The following is a 6,676-nucleotide window of genomic DNA, read 5'->3' as shown; positions in this document are numbered from 1 at the left end:
TCCCAAGTTTTGGAACTTATGATTTGGAAAAGGTGATCCTGAATATCTCTATGATAATAGAACAAGAGGTCAATATCACTATGTGAACACTGGAAGCACTCCAATCAGAAGTTAATAGTTTAACTTCTGTTGCACTCCAAAATCATCGTGCCCTGCCTACACTAACTGCCCAGCAAGAAAAGCCTGTGCAAGCACTGGTGTATCAGTCAGGGTTTTCCATACAAGCAGAACCAATAGGAGACGAGAGATGAGAGATGGATGGATAGATAGATAGATAGATAGATAGATAGATAGATAGATAGATAGACAGATGATACATACATACATAGATGAAGATAGATATTTAATATGTGTGGTTGGCTGACTCAATTATAAAGGCTGAGATATCCCAAAATCTGCTTTCTGCAAGCTGGAGACCCAGGAAAGCTGGTGGTGTACTTTAAGTCCAAGCTTGAAGGCCTGAGAACCAGGGGAACCAATGATGGAAGTCCTGGCCTGAATCAGAAGGCCCAAGAATCGGGAGTACTGGTGTCTGAGAACAGGAAAAGATGAAGTCCCTGCTCAAGGAGAGAGTGAATTCACCCTTCCTCTCCCGTTTTGTTCTATTTAGGCCCTCTATGAACTGGATGACGCCCACCTACATTGGTGACTGTGATCAGGTTTACCTAGCCTACTGATTCAATGTTAACCTCTTTCAGAAACACCACCACGGACACACCTAAAAATAATGTCTTACCAGCCATCTGGGCCTCCCTTATCTCAGTCTAGTTGACATATAAAATTGACTGTCATGATTGCCAAAAAGTACTGCTTCTATGTGATTCAGATGGGACAAATAGCATCCACTGTACACTTTTTAAAAGAGAAGATAAACATTCTCCGTCAGATAAATGAAGCTCAACCATTTTATTGGACTGACCTGTTTCAGGGTTGGGAGCCTGGTTTAAAGGGATGTGAGGAAACGTACTTAGATTTGTTCTTTTCTGCTTATTTATTTTCACCCTAATTTAACCTCATCACTCCCTTTGTAGACATCTTACCTCTCAGCTACTAATCTGATTCTTTCCACAGACACCAGCTGAGCTTTTAATATGTGAAACTTCTCAGGAAGTTTCATAAGGGGGAAAAAAAGGGGTTCAGAACATGCCACCCCAAAATATGTTGCTTTGGCATGTTGCTTAATTTGAGCTAAAGGTGCTTGAGAACCAGCCGACACCGGTACTTCCCCCTAATTGCCTAAAACTAAATATAAATTTCCCCTTTTGCAAATGAATTTACATTTATGAAAGAAGATCATGTTTGTGAAGGTGCCTCCATCCCAGGAATGGAGATACAGCTTCCAAGCAGCCTGTATTTAGGCGACGACTGCAATTCTCCCCTTTGGAGCACTGACAACTCTTGGCACACCCTCAAGTACTGGGAGCCTGTAAGAACACGGAACGCTTGGGCAATCACAAAGGTTTGAGAGTTGTCCAAGAACTAGGGCACAGTTGAATGATAAGATGCATCTCCTACACGAAACCAGTCCTTCAGGATGGGGAGGTGGCTTTTTATCTAATGCACAGAAACGAACATAGAGTGTCAGGAGAAATGAAGAAATAGAAGAATGTGTTCCAGTAAAAGAATAAGATAAAACTCAAGAAACAGACTTTAAAGAAATGAAGATTAGTGATTTACCTGATAAAGTTCACAAAAATGGTCACAAAGATATTCACGAAGGACAGGAGAACAAAGCGTGAACAGAGTGAGAATTTCGACAAGAAGATAGAAAATATAAGAAAGTACAAAAGAAATCACAGAGCTGAAGAACTGTGTAACCAAACCAAAAAATTCCGTAGAGAGGTTCAACAACAGATCAGACAAAGCATAAGAAAGGATCAGTGAACTCAAAGTCAAGGCAGGGGCAGGACAGTGGCTTCACACAGAGAAACCCTTGCAGTGTAGAGAACAGAAGGGAAAGAGAAACAACATGAGGTTGTCATGGGCCAGTACGCTCAGCCACGCTCTGTGAGAACACTGATGGGGAGGTGAGGGGTGTCCACCTCTCCACCATCAAAGGGGAAATTAGCACCGCGTGTTGGAATCCATCAATGATAAGCAGGCCCCATAGGAAGGGGAAAGTGGTATGGGAGAGCAAGAGCTTTTAGAGGGCCAGGAGTAAATGTCCTGCCAAGGAAATACATCAGTGATCCCATTAAGTTTGAATGGACGGATTACATTTGTAAAATAAAAGGGAAATAGTCATAGTTCAGAGGATAACAATTTTTTTTCTTCTGATCATGACCTGGTACTGGATTTTCCCTCCCCTCAAAACAACTACAAAATTGGATAAAAATGGGTGAAAGATTTGTTGTCTCCCATTGGACACCAGCAGAGGGACTCCCACGTCTTCAGCCGAGAAGGTATCAGCATTTGCGTGTGAGAAAACCACCAAAGTCCAGGAAAGAACCACATGAAAGGCCCAGAGGGAGAAGTCCCTGGGCTCCTACGCAGTCAGGAGCCATTCCTGCTCTCAGCAGCTGGATGAGGAAAAACTAAAACCTTGAAACTCAGGGAGCACCAGAGCGTGTACTCCAAAGGGTTTTACAGAGCACTGGGGAGATAGCAACCCTACTCTCAGTGCTGACCCAGGAAGCCCGAACAAAGCCCCAAAGCTCCAACCAGAAGGATCAAACGGTTTCCATGTACCTCACCTGAAAGCCAGACTAAAACACCTGTAATGATAAAATAGAAAACCTTTCAACTCCAATCAAGGTAAAATTAACAACGTCTACCTCCACCTCCAAAGAAGTAGGGAGACACAGTACTCCACAATGAGGAAGAAGAGTAATCCGCAGACAGGGCTGGAGGCAGCACGGGATAGAGCTGGCAGAGAAGTCAGTTGTTGGAGTGGCATGTCATGGAGTCAGAGAGCCAGAGGAAAGTTTGAGCATGTTGAGTGGGGACACGCCTCTGCTTCCACCTCCCAGCTCATCTCTGTGTTCTCACTCCTAGACACGGCCCTCCCCCTCTGCCAGCTCAACCCCAGAGGGATTTCTGCCCAGGCTCACCCACTGCCACGCCCTGACTGTGACCTAACTCCCTCGGGTGACCCACCCAGGGGTAGTGTGCTGGCAGCTGAGGCTGCCCTTTGTTCTCAGTCAGTGTCTCTCTCCTTGATGGGAAGTGGCCACAGCAGACGGTTCAGACCTGGCTCCCCTGAGGATCCTCCCTTTATCCATCCTCATTGACAGATGTCCCTGAGCAGGGCCATGAGGCTGGCAGAGGCCCAGGTCACGCCGAAGATGCCCCTCTTGCGGCTTGGGCTCTGGGTGTTGCTGGCTCCAGTCCAGTGCTCTCAAGGCCATCCCTCATGGCACTACATCTCCACCGAGGTGGTGATTCCCAGGAAGGAGTCGCAGCATGGCAAAGGCATGCAGATGCCAGGCTTGCTCTCCTACAGCCTGCATTTTGGGGGCCAGAGACACGTGATCCACATGCGGCACAAGAAACTCTTTGTGCCCAGAGATCTGCTGCTGATGACTCAGGATGACCAAGGAGCCTTACAGATGGACTACCCCTTCGTGCCTCTAGGCTGCTATTACCTCGGCTACCTGGAGGAGGTTCCTCTCTCCATGGTCACCATGGACACGTGCTATGGGGGTCTCAAAGGGATCATGAAGTTAGACGACATTGCCTATGAAATCAGACCCCTCAAGGATTCCCAAATGTTTGAACACGTTGTTTCTCAGATAGCGGCAGACCGAAATACAACGGGACCTACCTATAGACTGGGGTACGAAGAGAGGGACCCCCTGTTCTCTCAGGCAAACCCCAGTGCGGTGCCCAGGATCTCTAGCAAGCTCTATGCGTCCCACAGAGGAATGATCAGAGACCTTCTTATGAGCTCAATGTCGATGTATACTGAGTATATTAATGTAACAGAATGTGCAATATATGTGATACATCTAGGCAATTTGGTTGACTCAACCTATCAAGGTCTTGATATAGGTTTCTATGTTAGCTGCATACTCGTTTATAATCAGAGAGATCCAGTGGAGCTAACCGTCTATCATGTGCCAGACAATCTGTTTTTCCAGTATTTTGAGTGCACGTTGTGTAGAACTCTGAATCCACATTCAAGCATATTAGTGAATCAAGATGGGCCCCACGAACTTCAGTTTAATCCAGTCCTATATGCTATGTGCAACGGGCAAAATCTCGTCATGGTGGGTTTTCTCAGCAGACATTTCTTATTGCTGTCTATCATAGCAAGCCAACAGGTTGGGAGAACGTTTGGTCTGTATTATGATGACTCCACTTGTACTTGCCAGAGAAGGACCACTTGCATCATGAACAGATACCCTGTGCTGACAGATGCCTTTAGTAACTGTTCCTTTTTACATACACAGCATATCGTTGGTAACAATGTAACCAAATGCATATTCAGCAGTTACATGTTGTATCACAATAAAAGCCTGACACACTCCCATTGTGAAAACTACATAGTGGATGATGGGGAGCAGTGTGACTGTGGCATCTTCAAGCAGTGTTACAGCAACGCATGCCGCAAGAGCGACTGTTGCTTCATGCCCTGAAGTGCCTGTAACACAGGCAGATGCTGTGCAAACTGCACCTATGCCCCCATCACGACGCTCTGTAGACCAATCCAAAATATGTGATCTTCCGGAGTACTGCGGAGGGGTGTCCTTGGAATGCCCCCCAAACTTTTATCTGCAAGATGGAGCCCCGTGTACTGAAGAGGGCTATTGCTACCACTGAGATTGCACTGACCACACCGTGCATTGCAAAGAAATCTTTGGTGAAACCGCTGTGAAGGCTCCAGATAGCTGCTATGCCATAAACAGAAAAGGCCACCAATACGGACACTGTCAAAGAGCTGAAGAGGAAGTCAGATTTCAGGCCTGTGTGGAGGCAGATATTCCGTGTGGAAGACTGCAGTGTATCAATGTCACGCACCTTCCCCTGTACAGGAACATGTCAGCTTCCATCAGTCTCTCATCTCAGGTCACTTGTGTTTTGGAGTGGATTCACACCGTTCCACAGGAGCAACGGATGTGGGTCACGTGAGATCTGGTACCCTCTGTGCTCCTGGAAGGTTCTGTGACAATACCTATTGCAATGGTACTATGGAACAAATAAATTCTGACTGTGTCCCTCACAAATGCAGTCTTAGAGGAATCTGCAACAATCTGAGGAACTGCCACTGCCATGTGGGGTGGGAACCTCCACGGTGCATACAGAGAGGTGCAGGAGGGAGTGTAGACAGCGGACCCCCTGCACGAAGAGTGCGGACAGTGTCGCACAGCCAGGAGTCAGTGATATATCTGAGAGTGGTCTTCGGCCGCCTTTACTTCTTCATAGCCACGCTCCTCTTTGGCGTGGTCACAAATGTAAGAACTATCACGATCACTGAAGTTAAGGAAGTGACAGTTGATGAAATTAAATAGTAAATCAGCCTCCTGACCCTGTACAACTATAAGCCATAGAGAATGAACATCTATGAAAAAAATCAGTCAAGAGACGGCAGAGCCGGCGTCCACATTTCTAGAAGTCTGCGGGAGACACAGGGGTGCCCCCACCCCATGGGTGGAGTGAGACGTGTCAGCATTCTCACACCAGGTCTCCTGCATGGGGTGCTGACAGCACTCTGAAATAAATCCTAAAAAAACACATATTGGGGGCCGCCCTGTGGCTCCACAGTTGAGTGAGCGCGCTCCGCTACTGGCGGCCCAGGTTCGGATCCCAGGTGCACACCGACGCACCGCTTCTCCGGCCGTGCTGAGGCCACGTCCCACATATAGCAACTAGGAGGATGTGCAACTATGACATACAACTATCTACTGGGGCTTTGGGGAAAAAAAGGGAGGAGGATTGGCAATACATGTTAGCTCAGAGCCGGTCTTCCTCAGCAAAAAGAAGAGGATTGGCATGGATGTTAGCTCAGGGCTGATCTTCCTCACACACACACACAAAAAAAACATGTTGGTGTCCACTGCATATTGTGTGAGCCTTTCAGAGCCCAGGCTGAGCCTGAGCCTCTGGCCTGGAGGGGAGACCTGAGTCAGCAGCTGGGTCTTGACCTGGGTCCCACAGTCAAGGGAAGTTGCCACAGGCTCCTTTTGGGGCATATTCGTGACACATCTCCAAAATACTGCTCTTGAGCACTGAGGTTTTCCTCATCCTCTAGGAAACCTCTGCTCTAAACCCAAAGTGGATTCAGGGCAATCGAGAGCTACTGCCAGCCAGGCCTGCCTGTCCCAGACTGGGGTGGCTGTGGCTGTGGGGTGAGGGTGATGTGGGCTCAGTTCCCCCATAGCACAAACTGAGAGACCTAGTTTGAGCCTCTGGAGAGAAAATTTCCGTAAGAGGGAGACTGAGGTCATGATGTCAAATGTTGCATTCAACGAAATTCAATCAGAAAACTAGAACTGTCTGTCAGGGACTCTGGCGTTCAGAGGGAGCCCTGTGAATGTTAGTTCCCCACTTCCTTCTTGCCTCTGCATTTGAATTACTGAAGAGGGACTAGAAGCTGAGTAAGTCATGGTGAGTGACAGACACAGGTCTTTCAACAGGCCTGTGGGGGTGGAAAACCAGTCTACCTCATATCTAAGTAATTTTCAGTGAACTATTATAAGGTAATGTAAAATTAATAAAAATAAATTGCATAAGTATT

The 6,676-nt window shown here is 47.2% G+C and overlaps 1 pseudogene; it reads left to right on the top strand.

Annotated features, from left to right (window-relative positions):
- The first annotated feature begins 3,251 nt into the window (after positions 1 to 3,251).
- Positions 3,252 to 5,450, top strand: LOC131421210 (disintegrin and metalloproteinase domain-containing protein 21-like; annotated as a pseudogene).
- Positions 5,451 to 6,676: the final 1,226 nt, after the last annotated feature.

Source organism: Diceros bicornis, chromosome 24 (assembly GCF_020826845.1).
Source record: "Diceros bicornis minor isolate mBicDic1 chromosome 24, mDicBic1.mat.cur, whole genome shotgun sequence".
Taxonomy (NCBI): Eukaryota; Metazoa; Chordata; class Mammalia; order Perissodactyla; family Rhinocerotidae; genus Diceros; species Diceros bicornis.
The sequence above is the reverse complement of the archived record's forward strand: the minus strand, read 5'-3'. Positions and strand labels throughout refer to the sequence as shown.